This window comes from Desmodus rotundus, chromosome X (genome assembly GCF_022682495.2).
Source record: "Desmodus rotundus isolate HL8 chromosome X, HLdesRot8A.1, whole genome shotgun sequence".
Taxonomy (NCBI): Eukaryota; Metazoa; Chordata; class Mammalia; order Chiroptera; family Phyllostomidae; genus Desmodus; species Desmodus rotundus.
The window spans coordinates 53,499,749-53,514,986 of NC_071400.1; positions in this window are offsets into that span (position 1 = coordinate 53,499,749).

Here is a 15,238-nt window from a genome sequence, read left to right on the forward strand (position 1 = left end):
AGTTAGGCAGTGACAAACAGATACCATATGATCTCAACTTTAACTAGAACATAATCAACAAAAGAAAAAAGCAAACAAAATATAACCAGAGACATTGAAATTATGAACAATATAACAATAACCAGAGGGGAGGGGGGAGGGGATTGTGGGGAGAAGGGTTTTCAGGAACTACTATAAAGGACACATGGACAAAACCAAGGGAGAGGGTGGAAGCAAAGGAGGGAGGTGGGTTTGGCTGGGGTGGGGAGAAGTGGTGGGGGGAAAATGAAAACAACTGTAATTGAACAACAATAAAATAATTTAAAAAATTTTAAAAATAATAGAAAAGTTCTCATCAAAAATTTGTAACTATGTATGGTAACACATGTTAATTGGACTTACTGTTGTGGTCAGTTCATATTCAAAGATCAAATCATTATGTTATACACTTGAAATTAACATAGTTGTACATTTTAATTATACCTTAATTTAAAATAGTGACTTTTTAACACAAAAAAAAAATTGGGCAAAGGATCCAAACAGACACTTCTCCAAGGAGGACATATAGAGGGCCCAGAAACACATGAAAAGATGCTCAGCATCATTAGCCATCAGGGAGATGCAAATCAAAACCACAATGAGATACCATTTCACACCAGTGAGAATGGCCATCATAAGCAAAGCAACAAACAGTAAGTGCTGGCTGAGTAGTGGAGAAAAGGAAACCCTAGTGCAGTGTTGGTGGGAATGCAAACTTGTGCAACCTCTGTGGAGAACTGTATGGAATTTCCTCAAGAAGCTAAAAATGGAATTGCCTTTTGGCCCAGCAATACCACTGCTGGGTTTATACCCTAAGAACACTGAAACACCAATCCAAAGGAACCTACGCACCCCAGTGTTTGTAGCAGCACAATTTACAATAGCAAAGTGCTGGAAGTAACCTAGGTGCCCTTCAGTAAATGAGTGGATCACAAACTGTGATACCCTTACACAATTGAATACTATGCAGCAGAAAGAAGGAATGAACTCCTACCCTTCACGTCAGCATGGATGGAAGTAGAGAATACGCCAAATGAAATACGTCTTGTGGTGACAAATACCATATTATCTCTCCTATAAGTGTAACATAATCAACAAAACAAATAAGTGAGCAAAACAGAACCAGAGACATGGAAATAATGAATCAACTGGCAGTAATGAGAGTGGAGGAGGGAGGGGATAATGGGAGGGAAGGGGAAGGGTCGTCAGGGAATATATATAGCATACATGATTGACAGTAAGAAGTTGGGAAGGGTGGGGTGAGGGGGAATGTTGGTGGGGGAAGTGGAGACAATTGTACTTGAACAATAAAGAAAAAGAAAAAAAATCATTAACCAAAAGTTTCATTGTGACATGCCTTTTATATTCTCCCTTTTGAAATATTCCTGGCAATTGCTGGTGGTTTTGTTTTTTAAAAAATCTGTTTGGGATATAATTAATATATGAAAAGTTATCATAATTAATGTTTTTACATGTGCGTACTCCTGTGATATAGTCACCATTAACAAGGAAATAAGCATAATTTACCTCCTTCAAAAGACTTCATGTGTGTTTTTGCTTTTATTTTGTGGTAAGAACACTTAGCATGAGAGCTACTCTCTTAACAAGTTTTTAAATATATACTACAGTATTGTTGACTACAGGCTGAATTTGTACAGCAGATCTTTAGAACTTACTAATCTCATATAACGATAACTTTATATCCATTGGATATCTTTTCCATATTTTCCTCTTCCTCCAGCTTCTGGCAACTACCATTCTCTTCTGTGCCTCTGCATTTTTAACTATCTTAGATATATCTTATAAGTGGAATCACACAGTACTTTTCCTTCTGTGACTTACTTTACTTAACACAACATCTTTCAGGACCATCCATGGATGAAGAAAATGTGATGTATACATACAATGAAATATTATTGAGGTTAGTGCTGGTGTTTCTAATGTTAGTGAGACAGGATAGTAAGAAGCTAGGAAAATTCCTTGGTAAGTAGGATAGGGAAACTGAGACAGAAATCTGAAGACAATGGTCAAGCAATTTAAAGCCAGATGAAGATGGTCACCAGGGAAGAAGGCACTGAATGCCTGGCAGGGGGAAAAACAGGGAAAACAAGGACTTCACCCCCAGAATAAACTTTCCTCTCTTGGCTTTTTCTCCCTAGAGATAACATCTTGGTCTCAGCTCCATGCTCAGAAAAGCAGCATAACCAGGTGGGTGATGCCAGAACCAACTGCAATGACTAAAGACCCCCTGCCCTGTCACTGATCAATCAGTGGATACCATGACCCTAAAAGGGCACACCTGGAGAACTGATGAATATCCTGCTGAAATCCTCCCCTAAGACCTCCTATAAGACTTCTGCTTGCAAGACAGAGATAAAAGTCTCAAGGCAAAGACCCAGGGCACATATTCTCCTTTGGGGATCACTCAACACCATTCCTTTTCCTTTCTCCCCCTCCCACAGTTATGTCTTCACAGGCATGCATCTCCTAAATTCTAAGGCAATAGGGAGCTGGCAGCTTGTCTCAGGTTAATCCCCTGAACCTGTCTCCAAAGCCACCTTTTTTCCTGACTTCCCAGTGAGCTAAGGTAGCCCAGCCTCAGCTCCCCTGTTGATTCTTCTATGCTAAGCCCTTCCTTGTTTCACAGCCTCAGCCTTAATAAATGCATCCTCACAGTCACCTGAACTCATGTGAAATCTTTCTGATACAAAGTCAAGAACCCACTCAGGCCAGGCCCGTCTGGTAACACTGACTGCTACTGACTTGCTTCATTGTCTCTAACTTAATTTATTCACATGTTACAGATACCAGACACTATACTAAGCACTCTACAAACTTTAATTCATTATTAGTCACTAAAAAGAGGTGTTTTGTTCATTTGTTTTCCAAATAAGGAAACCAGGTCATATAATTTAACTATACTGTCAAAGATTGCGTGGTTTTAAATGATGGAGCTGAAATTTAATGCTGCCCAACTACAAAACTCAGACTCTCTCCACAGCACAAGACTTTCTTTTTTCTTTTTTCCACATTTTTATTTTTGTTCAAGTACAGTTGTCTCCACTTTCCCCTCACCACTCCCCCCAACCACAGCCATCCCCACTTCCCACCCTTGATTTTAACCCCCTTTGTTTTTTTCCATGTGTCCTTTCAACATTTTCCTTAAAGCCCTTTTTGTTAAAAGAGAAGCTGCTACCATTATTAAATCATTAATTGCCTGAAATATAATATAGAAATTTAAAATTGTAAGGGACTTAGTAAATTGTCAGCTAGAGCCAGTTTGTATCAATTTGGAGAGTAGATTATGTCCATCTCTTCCCAACCCTATGTTTAGTGACATAACATTGTTAGCTTGAAAACAGCCACAGTAAGTGAGATTATTTATGCCATGGAAAATGACCAATGCCAGAAACACTACAGAGCAATACTTTTTATTTCCTTTTTACCAGTGCACTTTTTTATTTAGTAGAAGAGACTATTTGTTTTGTGTATGAGGAAACTGAAGGTAAGAGGAGTTACTGTGTGGCAAAGATAGGACCTAACCCAAGTGTTTTGATCCTCATTATAATGTTGAAGCTGCTATTATCTTCCTTATATTAATAGAAGTGTGTATGTGCAAGAGGGGGGAAGAGAGAGAGAACAAATTGTGTGGTAATACAGAACATTATTGACTCTGCATTGGAAGGAAAGTTGAATATTATCTAATTCAATAACTTCCAGCAATAATTATACATTGGAATTACCTCAGGAAGTTGTTAAAAATAACAATTTCAGCATTGGTTGGTGTGGCTCAGTTGACTGAATGCTGGCTTGAAAACCAAAAGGTCACCAGTTTGATTCCAGCACATGCCTTGGTTGCAGGCCAACTGGGAGTTTCTGGCCAGGTCCCCAGCAGGGGGTGCTCAAAAGGAAACCACACATTGATGTTTCCCTTCTTCTCTTTCTCCCTCACTTCCTCTCTCTCTAAAAATAAAGAAATAAACTCTTTAAAAAACAGCAATTTCCTGGACTACCTACTGAATGAGACACTTCAGTAAAATATGCATCTTTAATATAAATCTCTGGGTGTTAGGACACAACCACATACTGACATTTGGGAATTACTTCACATAGTTCAATCATTTTAAAAAAGAATTTATGTATTTATTTTTATAGAGAGAAGAAAGGAGGAAGGGAGAGAAACATTGATGTGAGAGAGAAACATCTATCGGCTGCCTCTCATATGTACCTTAAGAACTGAACCCACAACCCAGGCATTTGTCCTTGATACTGGTATTGTGCTCAGAGTGAGAGAGGGGTCCCAGAAAACACCCAAGACAGTGGGAGTGAAACTACCTGCATGAGGACAGATTTCCTTACCACCAAGCAGGGATACAGGAGGAATAGGCCCTGTACAGAGTCTGCAAGAGACTAGAGAGTGATTGACAAATGGTAAAACCCTCCTAACTACTTCCAGGCTCTGATTGAAGGGGGAACCAGAGGGAATGGGACATATGTGCCTTAGAGTTCAATATGGCAGCTAGGGTAGGTGCTGAACTAAAGTACATCTGGGAGAAGGACAAGATTGGCTGGTGAAGCTGGACCCTCCATGAGAGTAAGTTTTGGGCTGGGAGATTTAAATGGAGGGAAGAAAGAAACATATGGCTTCTCTTCTTCTGGGATCCATGGCATGACTGTGTGGGCTGGATCTCCAGTGGTACTCAGTAGGCCCTGGAAGCCACATGACTGGGTGACAAGAGCTGACACATTAGAATGCCCACATGGCCAGATGCAGTGGTTGGCAATGGCTCCAGACCCCTGGCATGGGAAGCAGTGATAGTGGCATGATGGCATGGGGCATGCACACAGACTCCAAGGAGAAGCCTGAAGCTGGACTACCACCAGGAAACAGCTGTGCCATCTGGATGATCATGCTGCAGCTGCCTGTGGTTCCCAAAGGACAAGGCACAGCCTTGGAGTGATCTGGCAGATGATGGCATGGATTTTCTCTGGGTATTCTGGAAGGGGTGGGCCCTGAGGCAGAAACCTGTCATTCTGCCAAATTGTGTAGCTTTTGAATAAAACACCTCTTCCTTTCTTCACTAAACCTCTAACTCTGGAATTTGCTTATTTTTGGCAGCAGAAAGCAAACCTCACCTTATGTTTGGTAATAAGAAATGGCATCCAACATTGGTCCCTAGCTGCCTGTGGCAAGCCAGCCACCAAGAGTGGTACTATGGGGATTCCCAGTCTCCAAGAATTTCTCTGCATGCACACTCAAGGTGCGAGCTGACTAAAAATGCCTGGTTGGTGGAAGAAAATGGGTCTGGGAAGGAGGCAGACTCTTAGAGGGGCAATTGTTTTGGGGGCACTATTTGTGGGATTAATTTGCAGAAGACTTGCCTGTGAGCATTCATTTGGAATAATGAAATTGTGGGTTAAAGTTTTGCTAATACGTTCCCAGTTTGCCTGCCTTTTTCTGGTGATAGTCTTGGACCTCTATGTCTGGGCCATATGGGGCTATTTTGTGTTGGTTCTTGGTGAGATCCCACTGGGCAGAATTTTAGTGGACTAGGCTATGTACAGCCATTATCCAATGTCTAAGGAGGAATTGGTTCTTTAATGTAACATTCTGTGGCCTATGTATATTTTAGACTATGGGGAAAATGACCCCTAAGTGGGTCCCTAAATTACTGTACCTTCATGCAATTGGAACTATATTGCCAATCATTAAGCAAATGGGACAAACTCTCTTAGGTTAAGACATTTATCTCATTGCATAATAGGGTTTCACCAGGGACAGAGAACAACTTGATGGTGGAGAGAAGGGTAGTGTCCTCAGAATCCTTTCCTGATAATAAGACATAGGAAGAAAAAATAAGGAAATAACTCTCTTTAATGCCCTGAACCCAAGGAAAGCAGGATTAGTAGCAGGAAGACATCTGCTGTCACCACCCCCACAGCTAGCTACCCCTGAAATAAGAACCAGAGAGACAAAAAACCCACATCTGTATAATGAGGGAAGGGTCTTCCTCTAAAAGACCCACCAGGACATTGAATTTGGCCAGTAAGTATCCCTATCCAGAGCAAGACAATTCCCTGTGAAACAATACCTTATAAGTGGAGTAAATCAGGATTGCAAGCCTGCTGAGTACTATTGGACTAATACTCTTTTTTGAACTTCAGACTTACTGAATTGGAGGTATTCCCACCCTCATATGGGGAGGACTGTCAGAAAATAACAGATTTTATCACCTCCATTTTTTGCCACTCATCATCCAAACTGGGCAGATATACAGGCTCTCCTTAATATCCTGCTAATGGTGGATGAAATTTTGCTGATTATAAAAAAGGCTAATGAAGAAGCTCAATGTTTCCACCAAGAGAATTCCAATGGGACCCCCCCCCCAAGTCCAGCTGTAACAATTCCCTTAACAAGGCCCAACTGGGACCAAAATAATGGGGAAACAGCCCTTTTAGAATATTACAGAAGGTGCATATTGGAAAGGCTTAAGAAAGGGGCACCCAAGTAAAAGAACCTGAATATGGGAATTTAAGGAAGATGGTAATGAAGTAGGTGGGAGCTGGACCCACTTGCTCATGCACCCAACTGGGACACCTAGCTGATCTTCTGAAGAACGGGGTGAACAGCCAACAGAATTCCTACTGATGTGAAGTTTGGAAGCCAAAGGTTGCAGAGGACAACTGAAAAGGATGGTAAGGAAATTTTGTAGGCTGACGGGAGGGTTCCCAGGCCCTGCACTGGAGACTGAAGCTGCCACAGGACTTTTGGAGGAGAGCTGGATCAATGATTGTAGCTTAGCAGCTCCCTTCCCTCCCATGTGGCAAATTCACAGGCCTGCACCAGCAAAGACCTCAATGCTTAAAAGTTGCTGGGAAGGATAGAGACACACATCTAGTGGCATACCCCAGCTGGGACTGTGGTTGCCAGCTGGGACAGTACCAGAGAAATTGGCAAGCTGGGCAACACCTGGAGATGGGAGAAAGGATGGGCTGCAACTGGCCATGACCCAGATAGTTTCTGGACTGGTCAGAAAGTTGGTCTGTGTGGAAAGCTGAGCTCATGTTAGGAATTCACTCAAAAGAGTCTCTCAGCCACTGTGCAATGACCTCTTGCATGCAGCGATGTACCAGTGAAGAGGAAGGAGGGGTAACACGATTTGCTCCCACACATGGCAACTCACGGATTGATCAAAGGGGGGCAACAGAGGCTCGGAGAGGTAACATTGCCCAAAGAGACTTAACTCAAGGGGGAACTAAAGGGTCTTGAAGTGACTTTGTGTGCATGCAACACTCAAACAAAAAGAGGGAGAAGGAGGGGTGTGTTTGCTCCCAATAAGTGCACCTCATAGACTAATCAAAAAGTTGCACAATGAGGTGGATAATAGGTGGTGACCTGGCGCATATGCACTGAGTGGAGAGTGTGGGTTGCAAGGCTGTCGGAGGGTGTGGGCTGGAAACTGGACACCTATGCATAATGTAGCCCAGACCAAACCCCCATCCTTGCAAAGCCACAGGAAAGGAAAGAAACGGAGCCCAGCCTCCCCCTGCCAGCAGCATCCAGGAAGATCACCAAACCCACTTGGCAGGTTGAAAGTCAGCAGGATTTTTTTCCACATGTAAGAAAATGAGACTTGGATCTGTGAGAAGACCAAAGACAGAACCAAAAATAAGTAAGAAAGCTAACACCAACAGCTGACAAAATTTTCACTTTACAACCCTTCAGAAATTTCATTTTACTCATTTATTATTTTTTTAAACTTTTTTATTTTTCAAGTACAGTTGTCTCCATTTTACTGCCACCACTCCCCCCACACCAGCCATCCCTACCTCTCACCTTAAGTCCTACTCCCCTTTGGCTTTGTCCATGTGTCCTTTATACACATTCCTTGACAACCCTTCCCACTCCCCCCCAAACCCCTCCCATGTGAGCTCTGGTTATATCAGTGTTTTGTTTTGTTTTTAATTTCTCTTCTCTCTGTGTAGGGTTTTTTTGTTTGTTTGTTTTGTTTGATTCCATTAGTGATTGATTTTCTATATTCTCCCTTTCATATTGCATTCTAATTTTTCTTCTTTCACTGCACTCATATTCCAATAACAAACTACTATTGGTCTTTTATTTTATTCTTTTTATTCAGATTATATATTTCTAATAATATTATTGTTATTCCAAATCCCACACAGCACCCTTTCCTGGTATTGATCTATTTCACCATCTTCTTGAGCTTTAACACTGTCGAGTTTAACTTTATTCTCTCACATACTATGCCAAGTATCTATCCATTACTTTCACTATATCTCACCACCTAAACTCACATAAGTGCTTTGCTTTCTAATATTGGCTCACATTCTTTTTCCCTTCTAATAAGAATCTCATTTCTTTTTTACATCATATAAAAGGTGGCTACATAGGAAAAATATCACCGTTATTACTGTACTTATGCAAAGGACCTCCTATCTGTTCTCTACTTGTTAGTACTTTAAATCCTGTAGAATACTCTTCCACGGTCTTACTCAGTTTTGCCTTCAGCCTGCCACTGATCACATAACAGATAAGGTGAGAGTTGTGAATACCAGTAAACCCACTGAAGGAGAGAATCCACCAACAAAGGAGCCACCAACACATAAAGCCCAACTGTACCAAGAAATCCCACACAAATGGAAGAAAGAGCAATTCTAGAGTATCCAGTCAAAGAGAACAAAAAGACTGCACAGAGTACCCCAGAACTACCACAGAAGTTCACTCTACAAAGACAGCTAGCAAAGCAGAGCATCAGGAATCACAGAAACAAACAAAAAGAGTCACCTCAAATGGGGAGACAAAGAAAGAGTCTGCAATCAAAAGGAATGGAAGATTCCCCACTAAAAGAGCTAAATGAAATATAGGTAAGCAAACTATCAGAAAATTGAAAAGGATGTTTATAAGGGTGCTCAAGGGACTCACAGACAACTACAAATAACTGAGTGAGAACTACAACAGTATGAAAAAAGAAATAGAAACTGTAAACAAGAACCAGGAACAAAAGAACAATACAATTTCTGAAATAAAAGAAATTGAAGGGACTACAAGCAGGCTGTAGGAAGCATAGGGTTGAAGTAGTGAGCTGGAAGACAAGAACTAAGGAACCACCCAGGTAAAGCAGCTGCACAAAAGACTAAATAAATATGAAGATAGCTTAAGTGAATTGCAAGACAACATGAAATCCAACAACTCAAATCGTGGGAATATCAGAAGGAAAAGAAAAGGATCAAGGGATAAAAACCCTGCTTGAAAGAATAATGACTGAAATCTTTCAGAACCTGGAGAGGGGAAAAGCCACAAACTGTGGAAGCACAGAGGATCCCAATGAACATGAACACAAGGAGATCTACTGCAAGACTCATGATAACTAAATGCCAAGTTGTAAAGACAAAGAGAGAGTCTTAAAAGCAGCAAGGGAGAAATAAGAACTAACATACAAGGGAGCTCTGATAAGGCTAACACCCAATTTCTCAACAGAAACACTGCAGGCTAGGAGAGAATGGCAAGAAATATTCCAAGGAATGAAAAGCAAAGACCTGCAACTAAGACTACTCTCCCCAGCAAGACTCTCAATTAAAATGGAAGGTGAAATTAGGAGATTCCCATACAAAAGAAGACTGAAAGTATACACATCCCCCAAACCAGCACAACAATATATGATATAAGAAGATGAAGGAAAAGAGTGAGAGAGAGAGAGAGGAACACAGGTACAAAGGGGGGTAAATAACAAGTACTTATCAATAATAACATCAACTGTTAATGGATTAAATGTTCCAATCAAAAGACACAGGATAGCTGAATGGATAAGAAACATAACCTGCACACTTGCTGCCTAAAAGAGACCCACCTAAGAACAAAATCCTTATACAGACAGAAAGTAAAAGGTTGGAAAAAAATTATCCCAGCAAATAGGGAAGAAAAGAGAGCTCATGTAGCAAAACAGACTTTAAAACAAAGGCGATAAAAAGAGATGCAGAAGAACTCTTCGTAATAATCAACCAAAAAGTTATCGAGAAGACATATACATTATAAACATACATGCACCCAACAGAATAGCTGCCAAATACATAAGGAAAATATTGGAGGACTTTAATAAAGATATAGATAGCAATACACTTATACTAGGGTCATTTAATACACCACTATCAAAAAATGATAGATCTTCCAAACAAAATATAAACAATAATATTGTGGTATTGAAATATATATATATGGAATATGTAAGCATATATATATTCCTTTCATATTTATATACTTCTTTCATATCAAAGAAACAAAATACATATTATTTTCAAATGCACATGGAACATTTTCAAAGACAGACCACATGATAGGGCACAAAACAAGCCTCAACAAATTTAGGAAAACTGAAATCACATCAAGCATTTTCTGGGATCAGAAGGACCTGAAACTGGAAACCCACTTCAAGGAAAAAACTCAAAAATACCCAAAGTTCATGGAGATTGAACAGCATGCTGTAACCAATGAGTGGGTTAATAAAGAGATCAAAGAAGAAATAAAAAACAATTTATGGAAAAAAAGGAAAATGGACACACAACAATCCAAAACACATTGGAAACAATGAAGGAAGTCCTGAGAGGGAAGTTTGTGTTGGTACAGGCCTACCTAAAAAATAAACATTTTAAATAAACAACCTAACCATACATCTACAAGAACTGGAGGAACAACAACCAACAAAGCCTACAGCGAGCAGAAAGAAGGAAATAACCAAGATAAGAGCAGAATTAAATTATGAAGAGACCAAAAGAACAATTCAAAGGATCACTAACTGCAGAAACTTTTTCTTTGAAAAGAGAAATAAAATTGTCAAGCCATTAAACAGACTCAAGAAAAAAGGAGAGAGATCTCAAATAAACGAAATCAGAAATGAAAGAAGAGATTACAACTGATACCACAGAAATAAAACAGATTATAAGAAACTACCATGAAAAATTATATACCAAAAATATAAACCTGGGTGAGGAAGATGGCGGCAACATAGGTGGGAGCGGAGTCCACTTCCCCTCAACGCCAGGGAAATACCTAGCTGATCTGAGGAGCAGAGCGAACAGCCAACAGTATTCCAGCATATACGAAGATCAGAGACCAAAGATAGAGGACACTGAAAGATCTGACGGTAAGAAGAGTGCTGAAGGACAATAAGGTCCACGGGACCCAGGACCGCGCGGTACAAGGGCGGCAGAAGCGCCAGCCCTGGCGCAGGGGCTGCGGCAGGAGTCTTGGGAGAGGGCCAGGCTGCGCTGTGAGCAGCCAGGTGCTTGATTAGACCAGGGGGGCTTGAAAAGGAGGAATTTCTCAAAAAGAAAAAGAAAATAGAGACACTCAGGGGCTAATTAGAGAACTCTCGGTAGTAGTCGAGGCCCCTGGCGCCCCTCCCCCTCCACCCCTGGACTGCTACGCTCACCTGAGGTCCGGTCGCGCGCGCGCGCGAGCAGATTAGCGAACGGGACCCACACTTGAAACCCAGGAGGGGCGCCCACACCTGAAACCTCCGAGATAATTTGGACCAGAGTCTAGCTGCTCTACCCACAGGCCCAAAACCTCGGAACCGAGTGCCGCGTGATTCAGTCCCAGGGCGGCCCCGCCCGCCCGAGAGACTCAAGCCCAGGGCGGCTGGATCGGGCCCCCAAGCACAGAGCCTGTGGCTCAGCGGGCTGCGCGCGCTCACCAAGCACAGGGCCGGCTGGGTGCCTGTTTTCTAAATACAAAGCTGCTGGCGAGTGTCCTAACCCCAAGGCGGCTGAATCCGCCACCTGCGCGCCAGCGTTCCAAGCCCTGGCGGCTCTATTGGTCCGCCGGCTGCGCGCTCAGGGCACAAAATAACGTCACAGACCCAAAGCGGCTGGATTCCCCTGCTGCGCGCGCACGCGTCACTAGCCAAAGCGGCTGGATTGGCTGATCAACGGACTGATTGACTGCCAGGGACCACACTTACAAAACAGCGAAGAGTGTGACCCAGGAAGAGAGAAAAGTGAAACCAATCCTTCCAAACACCCCCTCCCGTTGCACAGACAGGACACCAGCAGAAATAACCTGACCGGTTTAAAGCCAACAGAAGGTTTTTTTTTGGTTTTTTTTTTTTATCCTTTTTCTTTTTTTTTCCTTTCCCCCTGAATTCCTTCTTCCTCTCTCTTTTTTTCTTTTTTTTCATTCCTTCTTCCTCCCATCCTTTACCATTTTTATGTCTTCTTCCTGCCTTCTTTTATCTATTTCTATGTTTTAATTTTTGCTAAAATTCCTTCTTATCTTGCCTCCGATCTTTCTTTATTCTTCCCTCCTTCCTTCCTTTCCTCCTTTCCTATTGCCTTTTTCCCTCCTTCCCATCTTTCTTTTGGTTTGTTTTGTGTGTGTGTGTGTGTGTTTTTTTTTTTTCTTTTCTTTCGCCCCCCCCCCTTTCTCTTTTTCCCACAGGTGAGACAACAAAACCTGGAGTGCTGAAAAGACTAGAGATAGACCGTGTTAAACACATAAACGTCAGCTCAAGACCAGTGAGCACAGGAGAGTAAGGAGACAGCACCACCGAATCCCATTGGCATTCTACCATAGAAGTTCATATCATAAATCCAGGGAGTCAGAACAAAGCAATTTAAGACGCAGAGGCCAACAAGAAGAACCTCACAAACAATGGGAAGACAAAGAAACAATTCCCAAATGAAAGGAAAGGAGGAAGTCTCAGAAGGAATACTAACCGAAAAAGAGGCAAGTCAACTATCAGATACTGAGTTCAAAGCAATGGTCATCAGGAAACTCACTGAGCTCTCTGAGCTCAAAGAGAACTACCAGAAACTACAAGGAAACTACAATGAACTCACTGCAAACTATATCAACATGAAAAAGGAAATAGAAAATATCAACAAGAGCCAAGAGGAAATGAAGAATACAATTTCTGAATTGAAGAACACAGTAGAAGGAATTAAAAGCAGACTTGATGAAGCAGAGGATCGGATCAGCGAGCTGGAGGATAAAGTAGAAAAAAACACCCAGAAGGAGCAAGAAAAGGAAAAGAGGCTCAGAAAGAATGAAGAGGCAGTAAGGGAAATGCAGGACAACATGAAACGTAACAATATCCGTATAATAGGAATACCAGAAGGAGAAGAAGAAGAGCAAGGGATAGAAAACCTGTTTGAAAAAGTAATGATGGAAAATTTCCCTAATCTGAGGAGAGAAAAAGTCACCCAAATCCAGGAATCACAGAGAGTCCCAAACAAGAGGAACCCAAAGAGACCCACTGCAAGACACATCATAATTAAAATGGCAAATTTCCAAGACAAAGAGAGGATCTTAAAGGCAGCAAGGGAGAAAAAGGAAGTAACATACAAGGGAGCCCCAATAAGGTTAGCAACTGACTTCTCAATGGAAACGCTCCAAGCCAGAAGAGAATGGCAAAAAATATTCCAAGTAATGAGAACCAGAGGCCTCCAACCAAGACTACTTTACCCAGCAAGGCTCTCAATCAAGATAGAAGACCAAATAAAGAGCTTCCCAGACAAAAGAAGTCTAAAAGAATACAGCTCCACCAAACCAGCTCTGCAAGAGATGCTAAAGGGACTGCTTTAAGGAAAGGAAGGAAAAGAGAAAGACACAGGAACACAGGTAGGAAATAATGGCAATGAATAACTACCTATCGATAATAACCTTAAATGTAAGTGGATTAAATGCTCCAATCAAAAGACATAGAACAGCTGAATGGATAAGAAAACATGACCCACACATATGCTGCCTACAAGAAACCCATCTCAGGACAAAAGACTTACACAGACTGAAAGTGAAGGGCTGGAAACAAATTTTCCAAGCAAACGGACAGGAAAAAAAAGCAGGGGTAGCAATACTCATATCAGACAAAATAGACTTCCAAAGAAGGGCCATAAAGAGAGACCCAGAAGGTCACTTCATAATACTCAAAGGAAGAATCCACCAAGAAGACATAAACATTGTAAATATATATGCACCCAACATAGGAGCACCCAAATACATAAAGAAAATCTTGGAGGATTTCAAGAAAGATATTGACAGCAACACAATTATAGTAGGGGATTTTAACACCCCACTATCAAAAATGGACAGGTCTTCCAAACAAAAGATCAACAAAGATATTGTGTCACTTAACAATACCTTAGAGGAAATGGACTTAACTGATATATACAGAGCTTTTCATCCCAAAGAAGCAAAATACACGTTCTTTTCAAGTGTCCATGGAACTTTTTCAAAGATAGACCACATGATAGGACACAAAGCAAGCCTCAACAAATTCAAGAAAATTGAAATCATATCAAGCATCTTCTCTGACCACAAGGGTCTGAAACTAGAAACCAACGCCAAGGGTAAAAACCCAAAACACTCAAAAGCATGGAGACTGAATAGCATGCTATTAAACAATGAATGGGTCAAGAACGAGATTAGGGAAGAAATCAAAAACTTCCTGGAAACAAATGAAAACGAACTCACAACAACCCAAAACCTATGGGACACAGCAAAGGCAGTCCTGAGAGGGAAGTTCATAGCAATACAGGCCTACCTTAAGAAGTTAGAAACAGTTCACACAAACAACCTAACCCTACGCCTACAAGAACTGGAGGAACAACAACAAAAACAGCCCAGAGCAAGCAGAAGGAAGGAAATAACCAAGATCAGAGCAGAACTAAATGACATAGAGACTAAAAGCACAATTGTAAGGATCAATGAATCCAGGAGCTGGTTCTTTGAAAAGATAAACAAAATTGACAAGCCTTTAAGTAGGCTCATCAAAAAGAAAAGAGAGAGGATCCAAATAAACAGAATTAGAAATGAAAGTGGAGAGATTACAACTGATACCACAGAAATACAAAGGATCGTAAGAAATTACTATGAAGACCTATATGCTAAGAAATTTGAAAACCTAGATGAAATGGACACATTTCTAGAAAAATATAATCTTCCAAAACTGACTGAAGAAGAAACAGAAAACCTGAACAGACCAATATCAGCAAAGGAAATTGAAGCAGTCATCAAGAAACTCCCATCACACAAAAGCCCTGGACCAGATGGTTTCACAGGAGATTTCTACAAAGCATTTAAGGAAGAACTAACCCCTATCCTTCACAGACTGTTCGAAAAAATCCAAACTGATGGAAGACTCCCAAACTCTTTTTATGAAGCCAACATCATCCTAATCCCAAAACCAGATAAAGACACAACGAA